This window comes from Myotis nattereri, assembly GCF_964212035.1.
Source record: "Myotis nattereri genome assembly, chromosome: 4".
Lineage (NCBI taxonomy): Eukaryota > Metazoa > Chordata > Mammalia > Chiroptera > Vespertilionidae > Myotis > Myotis nattereri.
Genome location: NC_138079.1, coordinates 69,254,983 through 69,274,073, shown reverse-complemented (window position 1 = coordinate 69,274,073; position 19,091 = coordinate 69,254,983).

The window sequence follows — 19,091 nt, the reverse complement described above, 5'->3', positions numbered from 1 at the left end:
AGAGAAGCCACCGCAGAGGTTGCAATGTCACTAACACTAGACAAACGACGTCTTCAAGATTTTACCTTTTTTATTGATTTCACTCAAGTCTCATCTGTCAGTCTTTGAAGGTAAATACAGTATTTGCCTTCTAGAGAGACAGAACTCTTATTGGTATTCCTGTAATTAATACCAATCCAGAAATATTTACAATAAGCAGAAATACATTGAAACATATTAAATTATAACATTTACACTCAAATTTCCCATAATCCTCTGTATGATTATTAGTGAACTATAATGAAAATCTGGCAAAAAAAAAATTAGACTTTCTAGCGAGACACTTACCTATATTCTTGAAAGAAACCTTAGCTTTTCCTTAGCCCTTTCTTTGTGAGCTATTTTAATTGACTTGACTAGATAAGGTTGAAAAGTAACGAACAAATTTATTTCTGTCAATCACATAATTTCTAAGACAACCTGGCCATGTGTATCTAGCAAAAGCCTTCACAAATGGGATAAGTAGACTATCTGCATCATGACAATTATCTTTTGAGCACCTAGATTTGAAAAAAGTCAATAATTTTGCAAATGTCAAGCTCTGCCTTCCCCAGCTTATAGTAAGATAGGTGTGAATGCATTAGAAGCATGATTTGCAGGTTAAATTTCTCTTTAAATAAGTGGAATTTCAAGTTAGAGAAAAGGCCATGTGGTTGTTACATAATATTGTCTGCCCTACACGACCTGCAATAGTTTAAGCTGCTTTGATTTGCATTCTGAATTGCATTGGCACACAGAATTGGAATTTTTAAGAGTTCAGTCTAAATCAGTCAACTTCAAGGTTTGTTTGGGGGAAAAGGAGACATTCTTGAAAATTTCTTGCCAGTGAAAACATTTGAGGAGGTACATCCCTACTAACATTTTAGATGAGAAAATTTTCAGATATAAATCATTCGTGAATCTATAAAGATTTGATTCTAAAGAATTTGAATCGGGCCCTGGCTGATGTGGTTCAGTTGCTTGAGAGTTGTCCCACACCAAAAGGTTGCCCATTTGATTCCTAGTTCTAGTACATTCCCAGGTTGCTGGCTCGATCCCTAGTAGGGGGCATGCAAGAGGCAGCTGATCAATGTTTTTCAATGTCCCTTCCTCTCTCTCTAAAAATCAATGAAAATTTTTTTAAAAGAAGTTGAATCAAAGGATTTGTATCTTTGAAATAGTCTCATCTTAAGTGTTAGTAGAGGTATGGTAAATTCCTGTAAAATAAGAAACATATAAAATTAAAAAAATACACACCATTAATACACAGGTGAGAAAAGAGAGGTAAGTGACTAAGGTGGCACTTTTGACACATGAAGATTCTCTGCTCTTGGAATATAAAAGCCATAGGTACTTGTCACATTTCTGATAAATAATACAAAAGTTCACTTCCCTGAACAATGTCAGTCTCTTTGTCAAAAAAAAACAACTATGAGTTTTGAAAATACGTTGAGTTTATAGCCCAGCCGTGTTGTCTTTATGAGTTTGAGAAAGTTTCCAACTTTGAAAAATTAATAATAGACTAAAATGTAGCTTCTGTAAGCACTAAACATTTCCTTTTTGATGGGTAATGTTGAAAATACAGTTGGCTATATTTATATAAGGTGGTTTGATTTATCATTACTTATTTTTGCTTTTTGGCTTAGTTAGTTAGGAATAGAGTAAGTGAACCTCTGTTACTGGATCTTGAGGGAGAATTTCTCCCAAGAGCATAAACATTATTTCAATAATTATATTCAGAGAAGAAAACACATGAACTTAAATGCCACAAATAGAGGGTGTGCCAAAAAAATGTATGCACACATTTTGAGTAATTATAAAGGCAGTGTTTATTAAAATACATTTCATTTTCAAAATTAAGCTACTAACGTGTGTATACATTTTGGGGGGACACCCTGTATAATTACCTTATTAACCACATGCAATCAAATAAAGCTGTCAATCCTTGTATATAATTTCTTTTCTCTCTCATCACTTAAAAGGGTGAATGTAGAATTTTGTTTCCATAAACAAATGGTACAATCATGGAAAGCCTGTATATTATCCAGGCATAGGGCATCATTTGACAGTACTAAACCTTCCATGGAGGTATTTGGAAGCTGCCCAGTAGCCGAATGCAGTCTGACCCACTTGCAAGGGTGGTTTCAGTGCTCTTGTCCTACATCCGGCGAGGAAGTGACTGTGGTGACACGCCAGCGTGCAAGTGCACTGCACAGTCAGGTTTTAACTTTGAGAATTTGTTACATTTTTCAATATGCAAGGGCTTATTTTCATTGGTTTATGATTTCACTTTTCCCCAGGGGACAGGGAAGCTTCTAAGAAGAGCAATATTTATGCAGAAGAATTCAGGAGTGAAGCTCTCACGGAATGAAATATGTATGTTGGCCAGTGAAAAGGAAACTGTTTGTCTTCCCAAGACTCATGAATAATCCCTGCTTACCCCATAATAGCTGTGGATTTATCAAATATGCAATCTCTGTCTCTGTCTCTGTCTCTGTCTCTCTCTCTCTCTCTCTCTTTCACACACACACACACACACACACACACACACACACACACACTTGCAGATACCATGATTGAGGAACCCAGTGCTATCTTTTTTTTTTTTGAAACATTAAATAATATGATTTATGTTCCAAAACACTGTTTGATAGCCTAGAATTATCAAAATTGAGGATGGTAATAATCTGGTAATTAACAGCAATTTCTTTTATCACTACAGAAATGGCATGATACAAACAGAAGTGACCTGTAATTTCTCTTACATGAGATTTGCATATATTATCCTTATATTTGTAATTATCCCAGCAGTCACCCAAAATATTGCTTATCATTTGCTCATAAGATGTCAGGGATGTTCAAGTAGACTGGATGCCCTTGTTTTCCAGAACTACTGGTCAAAAGGTCACAGCAAAAGGGAGTGCTAAATACCATGTGACACCTACAGCAAAAAGGTAATTATACTGTTATCTCTTTCTTACTAACTCTTGGGTAATAACAAATGTGTACTTATATATAATGTTTCAAAGGCAAATTTATTTTGCTTTTTGTTGTTTCTACAGGAATTAAAACTGGAATTAAATAGCAGAGGGTTAAGAAGCTAAACGAAATAAATAGTAACCGAAATGGAACAGAGTTTCATTTCTCTTGGATCTATGCCTGGATCTTCCACGGGTGTGGAGGTGATTTGTGAACGGACACCTTGCTGCCAGGGAACCCTTTATCTAACAGCCAGGTTTCAAACTTCTCCAAAGACATTGCACTCCCTGGTTTCTTATTAAATAGCCATTTGGGCTCTCTTCCTGTGGAATAACCAACAGAGGACAGGACCGCTGGATCTGCAGGCACAGCTCAGAGCCTGATTTTCCGCATCCATATTCTATGCGTATCTCCAGAGCATCCATCCTACTGCCATTAAAAAGAGTATCAGTCCCACCTCCTTATGCTGAAATTGAACATCACAATTTGTGAAGCCCCTTCATATATTTTCTATCACATTTGACAAATAAATAGTACACATGAATTCCAAAAGGTAGCATGGGTATTACATGCACACGTTAGAGGCCAGGAAGCCTGAAACTCAACCCATATGATTTGCATAAGATAACAGAGCCAGCCATAGGTAAGCCTTGGAATCTAGTGGACTCCCTGCTTCTATACATGAACAGCCACTTCCATCTTATGGTTTTTATTTCTCCACATAGTTCTTGTATCAGACAATGAATTTAAACAAAAGGAAATGTGACTGGGTAAGATTCTTTGTCATGATGAACATAACATGATATCCCACACAAAAAACACACACACATATATCACATTCACAGAAAATGAATGAAAAGATTTAAAAAAATAGGGTGTATTTACCTTGCATTTGCTCACATGCCTAAGGTAACAAATGCAGAACATAATGTGTTTATATTTTACTGGATAGTTGTCAGTTGGTTTCCTCTTAAAAAATATTTTACATGGCTAAACAAATCAAATATAAAAAAGCAAAACAAAAGTAAATCTTCTATCCTTGTTCCCACTCTCATCAGAGCAACATCTATTATCAGTTACTTAAATATTAAGAAATACATTACAAGAATGAAACAGAAATTGACACATTAACTTCACTGGGACAAAAACTAGTATGTGCATATTGTTAGTAAAATCAATTAAAAAAAGAAAAAAAACCTTTCTCTGCCACAGACATCCCCCATAGGACCTTCTCTAAAAACGTAACCACTATTATTAGTTTTTTATAATTCCTTCTAAGTGTAAGGAGTAGAGAGACATGCATAAATAATCTATATAAATGTGTTTATGTATAAATGTGTGTGTGTGTGTGTGTGTGTATATATATATATTCAAACACATATTTAATAAAAATATATAGTTTATAATTTTCTGTACCTCACACTTACATGTAAGAATATAGTTTGAAGATGTTTTCATACCAGCACCCACACAACTACTTCATTTTTTTTTAATATTTATGTAAAGATGTATCTGGTACATCCTATATAATAAAAAGGTAACATGCAAATCAACCAAACAGCAGAATGACCAGTTGCTATGATGCACAGTGACCACCAGGGGGCAGATGTTCAATGCAGGAGCTGCACCCTGGTGGTCAGTGCACTCCCACAGGGGGAGCACTGCTCAGCAGAAGCCCAGAAGCAGGGCTCACAGCTGGCAAGTGCAGCAGCAGCAGTGGAAGCCTCTCCCACCTCCATGGCATCACTAAGGATGTCCAACTGTCACAGAGAGCGGGCCTAAGCCGTCAGTTGGACATCCCCTGAGGGCTCCTGGACTGTGAAAGGGTGCAAACTGGGCTGAGTGACCCCCAAGTGTACAAATCTTGTGCACCAGGCCACTAGTCTTTACATAAATAGTAAAGCATAATTCATTTATCCAGTTCTCTCTAAAGAACACTAATTATACCAGTCTTATTGATACTCTATTCTTCGATGAGCATTGTTCACTGGGTTTATTTTTGCAATATGTCCATGGGGTAAATTCCTAACAGTTATATTAATATGTACATTTTTATTTTTAATAAAAACAAAGAAAAATGTTTTTACCAATTTATACTTTTGACAATGAAATATGAACATACACATTTCTCCAAATTCTCACTAGTACCTGGCATCATCAAATTATGCACTTTTTGGAAAGGAAAATAAATGACATTTAATTCTTTTGTTCATTTGCAATTAATTATGAATGAGCTTCGGATTAGTCTTTTCCCGTCCCCCCCCCCCCCATTGCCACTTCAAACCTCTCACAACCATTTTGTATGGGGTCATTCATATTTTTACTTATGAATTTGGTGTCCTGCTTAGAAAGTTTTCTGTCATCCCAAAATTAAGATTTGTCGCTTCTTCCTTCCAGAAATTCATTTCTTTTCAAACCTTTTTTTTCCGTTTGGAATTTATTTTGGTACAGGAGTGTGGAGGGAATGTTGCTTGAGTCTCCTTCTTTCATACCAGCACCTAGTGCGTTCCAACCAAATGATTGAATAACATCCCTTTATCCTGTAGATCGGAAATATTTCTGACCTCATAATCAAACAATCCTAGTATCTCCTGGGTGCATAGAAGCCAATGCCCTTCAGCCTCTGATGCAAATACTTCATTTCCAGGCTGAATAGGGGGAATAACTATGTGTCATTCTCCAGGCTCTCTTACCCTGCTGCGAAGATCGAAGAAAAGCTCTGTTACAGTTGATGCTGTTAGGAAATATGGGAATCAACATGAGATCAAATCCCCAAGAGACTACCTCCCACTGAGCTCCATACCCTTCCATCGACCCATGATCAACTTGAAGCATAACCAAGAAAGAAACCTCACTGTGTCCCAGGATCTCAGGGTTAATTTACTACCCAACCTATTCCAATTAACACGCTCTATATTTTATTTATTTGATTTATTTCTTCCATAATGTCAAATATAGTTGCCATCATTATTTTTTTAACTATCCTTTAGGGCTATTCTCCTCTTAGTATTTTTTCTGAGAAATTTTCTAGCTGACCTTGCATATTATACTTTAAGATGAATTTTTGCATTGTTTCAAGTTCTAGAAAAAATAAACTGGATATTCTCCTAGGGAATGGATGAATATATAGATTAATTTGGACATCATTGATACTGTTAATAGAATGTAAAGCCCTTTTCTGCATAGGCTCTTCACAATTTAAGTTTACATCTAGCTATTTTAGTTTATTGGTTATTTTTAGAAACTAGATCTTTGGGCTATTTTCTCTCACTAATTATTATTTGTATATTGAATCTGCTACTTTACTGAATTCTCTTAATCTTTTAAATAGATTCCCACTCAATTCTTTGGATTTTCTATGTAGATAATATTATCTCTGCAAATAATCCTTTCTTTTCTTTCTCTAACAACATTTTCCACAACGATGGTAAAAAATAGTGGCACTGGAAACAAACTCAAAGGAAAGGCATACAAAACTGGAAAACAAAAGGAAAGAAGGGGCAAAGGAAACCTAAATATGAAAAAAAAAATTGTTAGCATGGGAATTTGTTGAAAAGATAAGGACTTGATTTAAAATCAAAGGAAACAGCTTCAGGATCATGAATTCTTCAAGTAATGGACAGTTTATTTATAATTGACACACACTGAAAAAGAAAAGGTAAAAAGTTGCCGAAAACTAGAGTCAGTATAAAACCAAAGGATAAAATCGGTGCTGTTGCTATTAATGCATTTCTAATAAAACCATTTTTTAAAAATTCTGTTTAACTCATGTGATCAAAATTACAGAATAATGTCTGTAACTTCTCTCCTTAGCTCCTGACTCTGCTGCTCTGTGTCCCCCCTTCTTTGTCCATCTTCCTCTCCCTTTGCTTTCTCTGTAATTTCTACTTGCCTACAATTAGCTGCCTTTTCCTCAACATTTCTTCTTGCCTTTTGGGGAAAGAAGAGTCCCTGCTTTTATTATTTTCTAAGGCTTCCACATTGAAACTTTGAGTAATGTGGTTTTAGGCAGACTATATGCTCAGATTTGCCCTTGCATCATGACAGAGAGCATTTCAGGCCTAGCCAGTGGTGTGCCCATGGAAACTGGGAGTCATTGTGTCCTAGGAAACTATGGCAACCAACATAGACAAACTGAAAACAGGCCCATTGTCATCATTTTTAACGAGTAAGAGATGTGAGTATCCTCTACAATGAATCCAACTACCATTTGCCAAGGAAAAGATGCAATTCAAGTCAGCCCTAGTAATTAGAACAAATAAGTATTTGAAAGAATACATATATGATCTATTTTATCCTTATTGCTTTAGAACAAGGAGCACTTATTAAGTTGGTTCCTAAAATAACCAAGAAAAATGAACAGATATAATCAGCAATTATAAGCAACTTCTAATACAGTACTATTAAATATATTGCATGCTCTATGTTCTAGCAATTTTTCCAAGGACACAGATAAGTGTTTGTTATCACAGAACAAAGATGTCCAGAGATAATTCTGATTTCTTCTATGGCTCTGTAAGTCTGCAATTATTTGAATGATGAATTTAGATTCTTACCCACTCAGCCCTGTTCTATCCACATGCATATGACACTTAGCCCCAATTTTATTTACAATCTTCCTCAGACTCTACTAAATAGTTTAGCTGCCTGATCAAACTGAGTTAATAAGAGGCCATACAGGTCATCCTTGTCAACATGGCATCTAGTATTGTGACAAATGAGTTTACAGCATGATAGCAGGACTCCCACTGCATGGTGGCTTGTTTTCCATTGACTTTGCCTATCACACAAAGTATGCTTCTGAAACTTCTCTCCCCAAGAAGAAAATCAGGGTTGTACCCTTCACTTTTCCTTACAAAAACAGAACTGATAAAATAATGCTTACAAGAAGTCTCCCTCAGTGTAGGTGTGTGCATGGGCACACATGTGTTTATCATTTTTACCTAACCATTTTTTCTTTACATGTCACATAACATCTATTAAGATCTAGCAACTCCCAGAAAAATAAAGGGCCGTGAATTGAGTGGCAAATAAGTGACAGTGCTTTGCAATCTTAAGGGCATACCCCACAAATACAGTGGTTCACAATTGGAAAAAACACACACACAAAAAGTCCTTAGGAGAAGCTAATGACAGCAAACAATTATGTGCAGACGCTCACAGATTTGATAAAATCTGGCTTATTCCTTGGTTCAAGCAGAAAACCAGAAAAGTAAAGCTGGTAAGCATTTCAAATTAAAAAAAACACCACAAAAAAAAACAAAAACAAAGTAATTCACAACTATTGATATAGGACCAAGCCTTTTCCTTTGATAATGAGTCCAGTGACTAAAGCTCTCTATCTTCTTACTTGGAATAATTTTATTATCTGTAATCTCAAATTTTAGTTCTTTAAGAAACATTTAAAAATTCATTACCTTTACAAAACTATATATAAAAGGCTAAGTGATTATCAGACTGCCTGACCAGCACATATGATGTGCACTGACCACCAGGGAGCAGACACTCAGGAGCTGCCGAGCTGTCGTGACTTGGCAGTGGTGGTTCTCGGGTGACTCACCCTGGAACCAGAGAGGTTAATTTCCTTTCAATGTATATGAATTCGTGCACTGGGCCACTAGTGTAAGTATAAAATCTAAAGATGTTTACATGTTCCAATCTTTTATAGTTTCCTTGCCGATACCTATCTTGACAGCATTACTTATTAGCAATTTACATTTCCAAACATACAGCTCATAGAAAATGTTTTCTTTATTTTCTAGCATATTTGTTAGTTAATGTAATATTCAATTAGATTGTCTAATTTGAATCACAAGGAACTGAAATAAACAGGTTTGGAAATAAGCACAATTATTAGTAACTATAATCACCAGGTGGGAGCAGAATTAGACAGACTAGGGAGTCGCCTATTACTCAAGAATATTCAGAGCACTAGAGTTGTGTTGACGCTAAGAAAACAAAATTCTACTGTATACACTTGATTTTGGAGTAGGAGGGAGCAGGCTGTGTAGGTTGTACCTCAGAGCTACATAGGTTTCCAACTTAGCCAGAAACTGTGCACATCAATCTACTCTCTAGCTGTGTGCTTAGTATGTTTAGGAGACCATCATCAACACAAGAGGGGTATCCGCACGTGCTTTGTGCTGAAAAACACCAAATATTGTTCAAATATAGTACAAAAACAAAAAAGAAACAATATTCTAAAGATTCAAAGGGTGCCTTTGAAAAATGGTCTGCAGCATGGAGATGAAAATTTCAAGATACCTGCATGCTCACAATAATGCAAAAAGAACGAACGAAAGAAAGCTGAGGGGAAACTGTAAGAGATACGATAAATGAGTAAAGAATGCTTTCCAAAGGAATATTTTTTCTTAAAAGAAAAATATTTTTTAAAATTTTTGGAGTCAGCAAAGACAGCAAGATTGGCTGAAAAATCAAAGCCAAGATATAAAGGTAAAACTCCAAGTAAATTTCCCAAATGAAGAAAATAATGAGAAAGAAGTTTAGGGATATGGAAAAACAGAAAATTGGAATTAAACATATGAATAATTTGTGCTCCTGAAAAACAGAATGGAACAGGCAGAACAAAAGGGCAAAAATAATATTCACAGATATAATAGAAGATATTTTTCTAGAGCTGACTAAAAGACCAGTGAACATAGTAAAATGCTCATTACATCTTTGGGAAAACTATGTTAATAAATATTGTTTTTGCCCTTTTCCACGTTATCCTATTCCATGTATAGTTCTAGGATTTGTTCATATCCATATCTCTTCTGTAAAAACTTTTCAAAAATAATTTTCTATAATTCACTGCAGCCAGACTAAATTACTCTCTCCACCTATCAGGATTTAAAGTCTTTTCCTTAGCTTTAGGGGATAGGAAATTTAATTTTATAATTAATCATTTTTATTATCAGTATACATATTTGGTACCATTTTAAAAGAAAATAAAGATTATTTCCATTATCTTAAGACATTATAAAATGAAATCTCAATAAATACCTGGTAGTAAAAACAGAAGATGCCATATTTCTTAATAAAAACAGAATGCAATGACAATAATCATATAAATCATGGTAAATAAATTTAAAATTATGATAAAAAACAAATCTCTCAAAACCATTACTTTAAATAATTATTAAGCCAAAGGAGAAATTAAAGCTTTAATAAACAGACTGCAGGTACTTCCATGTTAACTCCCAAAATGAACTTATAAGGTATGGGTGAATCCACGCTCAGAAAAAAAATAAACAGGCTTAAATTATCATGAGCCTTGAGGTTTTTGGAAAAGGTCTATAACAGTAACCTAAAGAAATAAGAAAGAACACAATTAATAAAAAATCCAATAATAATAATTGGTATTTCTTTTAGTGCTAAACATGCAGCAACACTGTGTAAAGCTGCTTATCTTTACTGTCTTATAAAAATGTTATGACAACTATGAGGCCTCAACTTTCAGTTGAGAAAGTTAAGTCTTAGGAAATTTACAAAAATAGAATTGATAAACAAAGCTCAAAGATGGGTCTTTGGAAAATATACTTTAAAAAAAGATAAATCCTGGCAAGCTATATCAAGGTAAAATAAGAAAAAGAAATGAGAGCCCTGGGCAGGTAGCTCAGTAGTTTAGAGGGTCATCCAGATACCAACAAATAGATGTTTCTTTCTTTCTCTCTCTCTCTCTCTCTCTCTCTCTCTCTCTCTCTCTCTCTCTCTCTCTTCCCCCCCCCCCATCAATCAATAAATAAACTAGACCTAAATCTGAACCTAACTTGAGTGTTGCCAGAATTAAATGATATAATCATGCAAAATTCTTTGTCATAGTACTTGGCATCTAGGGTTAAACAGATTAACTATTATTAATATTAATAATTTCTTATACACTAACAATAATTAGTTGGAAATATGGGGGGAGGATCTAACTTATAAGCAACAAACCTTATAAAATGAGACATATTAAGAAATTTTTTGGTATAAAAGTTGGGTTTATTCATAAATAAACCCACCACATTCCTGAATACAAAGACATTGTTTTAAATATGGGAAGAGAGAAACCAAAGAAATTGTATGCATATATGCATAACCCATGGAGACAGATAATAGAGCGGTGAAGGCCTGGCTTGGGGTGGGTTGGGGTGGGGTGAGGCAGGCTCAAAGAGGTCAATGCGGGGTGGGGGAGAGGGACATATGTAATACTTTCAACAATAAAGATTTAAATATATATATATATATATATATATATATATATATATATATATATATATTCTTCACTAAAGCAATCTAAAGTTTAACAGCATCACAACTGAAATTCCAATCACAATTTCTGAAGAACTGAACAGATGATTGGGATGATCATCTAAATATATGTGTGTGTGTGTGTGTGTGTGTGTGTACTAGTGTAACATGCTAATTAGACTGGACAGCTGAATGACCTTCCGGATGTCCTTCTGGACAACATTCTGGTCAAAGCCGGGGCTGTGAGGGCCGAGGCTGTGAGGGCCCAGCCCCTTGCATGAATTTCCTGCATTGGGTATGAATAAACCAGACTTTTTTTCCTTTGAAGATGAGTAAGGAGATAATTATCACATTGGTTAAAACACATTATAAAGCTATAGTAATTAAAACTTAGTGGCACTATTAAAAAAAAAAAAAGACGGATCAATGGATCAGAATGAAAAATCCACAAATGGGCCCAAAGTAAGTATATGATAAAGGTATTACCTCAGACAGAAAAAGAAAAAATGGATTTAATAAATTATGTTATAAAACTGTCTAATCATCTCGGGGGGGGGGGGGGAGTAAGATTATCTACTTTAAATTTTATTCTAAATTCCAGGTAGATTAAAGATATAAGTATGTAAAGATAAACTATGAAATGTGCTTAAAAACATACAGATTTAATATTTATAAATATTTACTGAGGAAGTTTTCTTCTTACCTAAAAATGTGGCCATAAGCAGAAACCACAAATGGGGGGAGGAGGGAAGGAGAAAGATTGTTTTGACTATACAAAACTAACAATACATATACAGAGTTTCATTTCCACTTAGAATATACAAAGCTATAAGTGATCATCACTCCCAACCTGCCGAGAAGAAAAAGATAGTCTACAAAAGCAACTTTTCTAGAGCTGAACATGCTAGGCAACCAAGTGAACAAAATTCCAAAGACTGGCCAGCCCTTCCTGGAGGAACAGAGCATATCAACTGTTCCACCTTTGACAGAGCGTGGGAGGAAAAAGTAACCTCCATGCAAGCAATTAAGAAGGTATGTTTTTATTGTAATTATAAAATCAGATGTAAATAAACAAACATGATTTCAGGCGCATAATATAGTTCTTGTCTCGAAAACATGAAGCAGAAATAATGCGCAAATCTGGACATGTATATAATTTAAGCAAACAAACTGTGCGTGAATTTTCTGCAGAATACTTAGAGTCTCTGTATTAACTCTCACCATTATTAGCATCCTAAGTATAACCAGTAATTGTTTTTCCTCTTAAGTTTCCAATGCTAATAGTCACACATTATAGCAGATTTTCCCAGGTTAGACACAATGGCCCTGTTGACAAAGACCTTGGATTGTTATAAAGTAGGCTAATGACTCCACACCTGGGGGGCCCTTTGGATTCCATCACTAAGCATTTCCCAGGCATTCTGTCTACCCTGTCTGTAGGCCAAAATTAATTCAAAACTTTCTTAGTGTTGCCTTCTGATAAACACTACACAGGTGGAAAGTGCATGAATATCCTCGGAAAACAAAACTCTAGAAGCCTGAAAGAATGGAGCAGCTTGCAAAGACCCTTATCTTTGCAGCAGGATGCAGCTTCAGTGGAAGCACAGCAGCTCAAGACACTGTGTCCAGCGTGGCCAGGTGTAGGCAGGTCTTGATGTTGACAATGTCAAAACAATATTACAAGGTTAAATGTATGTGGGAGTCAGGTAAGTGGTGAAGGTAGGTAAGGAGCGTGATGATTCTGGGCCACCAGGTGCAAAGTACAAATCAACACTCTGGGACAGGGAAGGTCTGTGGCCTGGAGGTGATGGCATGGCTGAGACTCATCTCAGGCACACCGTCTGCCTGATGCAGAACAGTTTAATCTGCAGTCCTGACTCAGGTAGGCCTGCAGCTGCTTCCCTGCCGAAGGTGAGCATGGGAGGAAGAGAGGTTCATCTTTGGTCAGCAGAGGGAGGGAGGCAAAAGTGATCTCTTTTAGAAGGGGCAAAGGAAGGCAAAAATTGATTCTATAAATGATATAACGGTAGATAAAACAGAGCCCTGTCAACAAGGTGTTTATAATCTAACTGGAGGCCCAGTGCACAGATTAGTGCACTGGTAGGGGCGTGTCCTGCAAGGACTGGGCAGCTGTGGGAGCAGCCACTCACCCTGGTCAGCAGAGCAGCTGTGGACCCGCCCTCTGAGCAGCTGCTCCTGCTGTGGGAGCACCGCTCATCCCAGTCAGCCGAGCGGCGCGCACACTGACCACCAGGGGGCAGCTCCTGCATTGAGTGTTTGTCCCCTGGTGGTCAGTGCACATCATAGCAACTGGTAAACTGGTCGTTCTGCCATTCAGTCTCTGGAGAGAGAGAGAGATTATATAGATAGATAGATAGATAGATAGATAGATAGATAGATAGATAGATAGATAGAGATATAGATATATATAGAGAGAGATATATAGATATAGATATATAGATATATATGTATAGATAGATATAGATATAGATATAGATATAGATATAGATATAGATATAGATATAGATATAGATATAGATATAGAGATAGATAGATAGATAGATAGATAGATAGATAGATATATAAAGGAAAGACATAGCAGAAATAAAGAACCTTATATGTGGTGAAAATGGGGTGACTTACATTTTGATTTTGAGAAAAAGATTAGCTGGGGCAAGTCTCAAGAGCCTGAATATAGTGTTCAGAATTTATCCTTTAAATATGGAGGAGCCATTGTACTTTTTGAGCAAGAGAGTGACTTCATAAAGATAATGTTTTGAAGCAATCATCTTATTATAATGGGTATAAAGAAACAGGCATGTTTTCTTAGAGATATGTTTTTCAAGCATAATTTCTCTTCTCCTCGTTGGGGTTTTTCCATCTTTCCCTGGTGCCCTCTTAGAGGTGTCAGGCTTTGCCCTGTCACATGCACAGGCATTCTAACTTCCCAGGACCCTGATGTTCCAGGAAGGGATACAGTAGCAATGACCGTGGGTAGCTCTGATGATAACATTAAGAATAAATATTTTGTAGCCAAGGAGAGCCATGTTTTAAAACAAACTGCAAACATATTTAGGGATTTTGCCAGGAGTAGGCAGAATCTGTCATTCTTCACATCTCATTTTCAAAGTTCAAGGACCCTACCTAATAATGAGCAAATACAGAGAAGTTACTTGAAAGCATTTTATTCCTTGTTCTATGAATAAGGGGATACAAAGAACCACAGGGAAAATTCTCTACAGTAAAGCTAACCCAAGATTGAGTTAACTACACATGATTAGGATAATTATTCAAAGAACCAACCACTGGGCCTCACAAAATGAAACGCCAGTTAACATTTCTCACTTGAGTTTCTCCAGAATTTTTCATCTTAAAGAACCATAAACTCATCTCTGCACTGTATGGTGCATCTGATGATGATCACCCATCTACTCCCTGACTTCCTTCTCTTATTCTGGGATTTATGTCCATCTTCCCCTTTATTTGAATTATCTTCAGATTCCCAGACTTGTTCTGTCCTATGCATAGGACACTTGAGGATCTCATTGTTCTAAGTAAGCAATTTTCAACCAGTGTGCAGCAAGAATTTTTAAAACACACAATACCTGACTATTTAGTGAGGGGTGCTGACCTCTTTTCCCAAATTTAAAAAATGACAACAGCCAAAACAACAATAGCAACCCAGTGTGAATACCCTCTGTAGAACCATAAATATATAGGTCATATATATTGCGTTGCATCTTATTGGTCATGTTGCATAATAGGTTGCATTGATTGGTTAGTTTCTGGTACCAGAAATCCTTATATACAAGTATGGGCACCTGATATTTTCACAAGTCACTCTGAAGCAAAAAGAATAGGCAATTACTATTATTTCTTTGTAAATCAATCAAAATTTTACCTTTTTTGTCAGATCGGAAAAATACATTTTTCAGTATGCTGCAGAATTTTAGTAACTAGTTTATACATGCCATGAGATTAAAGAAAAGGTTGAAAATCTCTGTTCTAAGTAGTAGCAACAATATTGTCAGGATGACAATAGAAACAGTCATCAGTAATGACAACATTCTGTACACACTCTATCTCTGCATCACTAATTGCAACATGACCACAAAGCTCTGGGGCCTGGGGGAGAAGAGACACGATGAGGTCATCCAGAGCATTAGTCAGTCTCTAATTGCTAGCATGCAGTTCCAGGGTTTCCAGTAGAAACACTTCTGTTCAGGATTTTATGACTTGGGACTTCGGGTCCACTGTCAACTTAGACCTGACATGAAAGGCCCCAGGTGTAAGAACATAATCAGCTCATTCTGAGTTATATTAAAAGGGAGGTGGGGAGACAAACATACACTCCAATCATTCACAAACAGCTCTGCTTAAAAATGACATTTTACAAGGGGCCATTCCTCAGGTGACCATTCCGCCATCGGTGCCATGGCCATCACCATCCATCACCCACAGCGATTCTGGAAGGCAGGAGCCGCACACAGTCAAACAGCCTCCCGGGCTGTTGGGGAGCATGTTATTCTAGGCCAGATGTCTATTGTTTCAAGCACATGAAAATGGTCTGCATATTAAGGATTTTATTACTATTTGATTTTTTTAAATGTGTATTTGTACCAAAATGTGATTTAAAATGCGTTTTGCAGTGGTTTCAGCACTTTTCTTTCCTGTCAGCACCGGTCTCCTGGTAATGGCTGGAGGCCACAATTAACCAACCAGCTGCCCGTGGCTATCCTCTGCTCGGGGTGTTCAAAACCCATTAGACGATTCTCCACATGTCATTATTATTGCTAAGCAACAACTGGCTAGAACTGACCCTGACTGAGTGAAGCAAATGGTGTTTCTGAAATTCTACAGAAAAGAATCATCGTGGAAAGACCTAGCTGACCACCTGGGGAAATACATAATAATAAAACAATGCTGATGAAAATAATGACAGTGTTTATTTTAGGGCATGCATAGGAATAAGAGTCCTCAACTCCCCCCTATCATGTACCAACCAAGCTGACATGGGCAGACTTTCTTAACGACACATAATTATTAGTCATTTTATACACATTCAGAATTGTGAAAAGTCAGAATATAATTCCAATCTAAGGGGGCTTATGACCTAGTTATAAAGATACTAATATACATAAAAATCTGTGGAAACATCCACACAATTATTAAATGCTGATTTGTGAGAGCTGAGAGAAAAGATGACGTAGGAGACTGGAATACTGAGGGAGGCCTTGATGAGTAGCAGGAGTCTGATGCACGGAGAAAAGAGAAAACACATTCCAAATAAAAGCCTCATGTCAGAAAGGTTAGGGATTGAATACCTGTGAGGTGGGATGAAACTTAAAGTCTACATAGCCCCTAAGCAACGCACCCCACTGTCACACAAAGGGCTACTGTATTCTCATACCTGAGAGCCAGTTAGAAATGGACACTCCGGTCCCAGCCCAGACCTGCTGAATCACAGTCTGCTTTTCACAAAGTCACCTGGGGGTTCCTACAAGGATTAAAGTCCAGTAAGTCCCACTACAGATCTAAGGGAAGACAAGGGGGGGCGGGGTACGTTCACCACCCAGTCCAGTCACTTATTTGCAGGAAGAACTTGGCAACTCATTAACCTTAATATAGCCTTATTAAACTTAAAGATATACTAGACATGTTCATCAAAATTCTATAACAGAAGAATGCTTTCTGTGAATTAAAATATTACATGAAAGCTGAGCATGTCAGACAGATACAGGTAAGTGGCCATCCATCCACATAAAACCGATTTTAAGGCCAAAATGAGAGGCTATGTGAGATGTTGAAAAGTACCATTTTTCTCTTAGAATTCTTTGCTAACCAGTGAGAAGTGGATACAGAGCAAGCAGTAGAGGAAATGCCAGGCACTAGCTGTCTTCTTTCTGTGTTAGGGTCCCTCCAGCCACATCTTCCACCTGGCAGTGGCCACTGGCTTCATTATCTACTTCAGAGCAACTAATGTTTGAGTTCTCATTTTGTTAACACCCTAGGAGGGAGTTAACATAATATTAAAGTGCGCGCGCGTGCACACACACACACACACACACGTTTTAGAATGTAGCTGGCCTAAACAGGTTTGGTGGTTAATACTTTTCATGAATTATTATTTCGTTTAGCTTATCAGCTACCTACAGGGAGATGCTGTTGTCATCATTTTAAAAAGCAGGACATCAAGACACAGTGGTAAACTATTTTTCTCAAAGTCACACAGATAGGATTTGATGGGGACAGCTGTGGATCCCAAGTGTGTGTCTGTCTCTCTCTCTCCCTCTCTCTCTCTCTCTCCCTCTCTCTCCTCCCTTCCTCCCTCCCTCCCTCCTTGCAGGCCTTTTCCTTAGTCCCAAATTCATGTGGATGGCAATGAACCTAGCCATCGAAGGGGAGAAGACTGCACATTTCCCCACCACCAGGGAATGATCACTGCCTCCAAGAATTCTTTCTAAATCAGGGGCTCTCAAACCTGGTTGTACATTAGAACCATTTGAGGAGCCTTTTAAAATCCCAACGGCAGGACTAAACCCCAGGCCAATTAAATGGGACTCTCCCTTGGCTCTCCTGTTTGAACAAAGCCCGGGTTTAATGATGTGAAGGCTCTAGGACAGGTGACATGGACGCTGAGAATCGAAAAAATTAGTTCACTTTCCAACCAGGAAAACTTTTCTAGGAAAAGCTCTGCCACGGTCACTGACTAAGTAGACAGTTACATATGCCTTGGGGATGTGGCATGCTAGGAAATCCACACTTCTAATTTAGGTCTTCAGACCAAAACGTTACATTTTAAAACGGTTTCTAAGACTTAATTCAAATACAAATTTCTTGTGCTCTTAACTAGGCAAAGAAAAACCATGATGTCTGGGAGCTGTTTGGCTAAGACTCACTGGAAAAGCAATTTCCAAATCAGCTGAGTCCCCTCCAGCTGTTGCCACATCGGCTTTATCCTCTTTATTCCCTTGGTAGCTGCCACCAATACACACGTTCGGGGTCCGAGGTCAAGAGGGTGCCCGTAGGATTCTGAAATGTCAAGCGGAGGAATGAGAGGATGAAGAGCACAGGCGATTATACTCTCTAAAACTTGAGCACCTTCAAAACATGTTTTTTTAAAATCTGTAATGCCGAGTGATGCTCTAATTGGGACCAAGAAAGTCTCAGACTGGGACTGGGGGCAATCCAACAAATATATCTATTTTAAACTAGTATCCTGAAAAATACGCATCTGTCCTGCTGCTTTGATTCTGTGAGGACCACTGGTTCCACCTCCACCACGGTGAGCACAGCGCTGTCAATTCAGCCTTCGGGTTCTCCTCACCTGCTCTGATCACACCACTCCTTAAGCAGCCTACCCTCCCCGCCACACACACACACACACACACACACACACACACACACAGCTTATTTAATTTAGAGTTATAGATCCATATTATTTTATAAATTATGTTTTATCACTTAAACTACTTTTTTAAATAATAGTCCTAGGATTTCTCGTTGATTCCTGTAATTGTATTTGTAATAGTTTAATTCTCTAAACTTGACACTGGTTTCGATGAAACGTGCCAGTCTTTTTACACTTGATGTTGAGCGCCTTTGTTTCCTTTCTCTTTGGGTCAGCTGGGTCCACCTTCAATTTACCCTTCCTGGAATGGATGCACAGTGATACACCCTTCAAGCCCCGCCAGACTGAGGTCTTGGCACAGGCATACCATCTATCGAGATTCTAACCAGGCTCCTCTTTGTTTTTCTAGTACCAGCAAGATTTATTCTAATTTCACCAAACAGTAACTTTGAAAAGAGTTGCCAGTTTCCAACAAGAGCCTCCAAAGGGGGAGGTAAAAATGCATCTC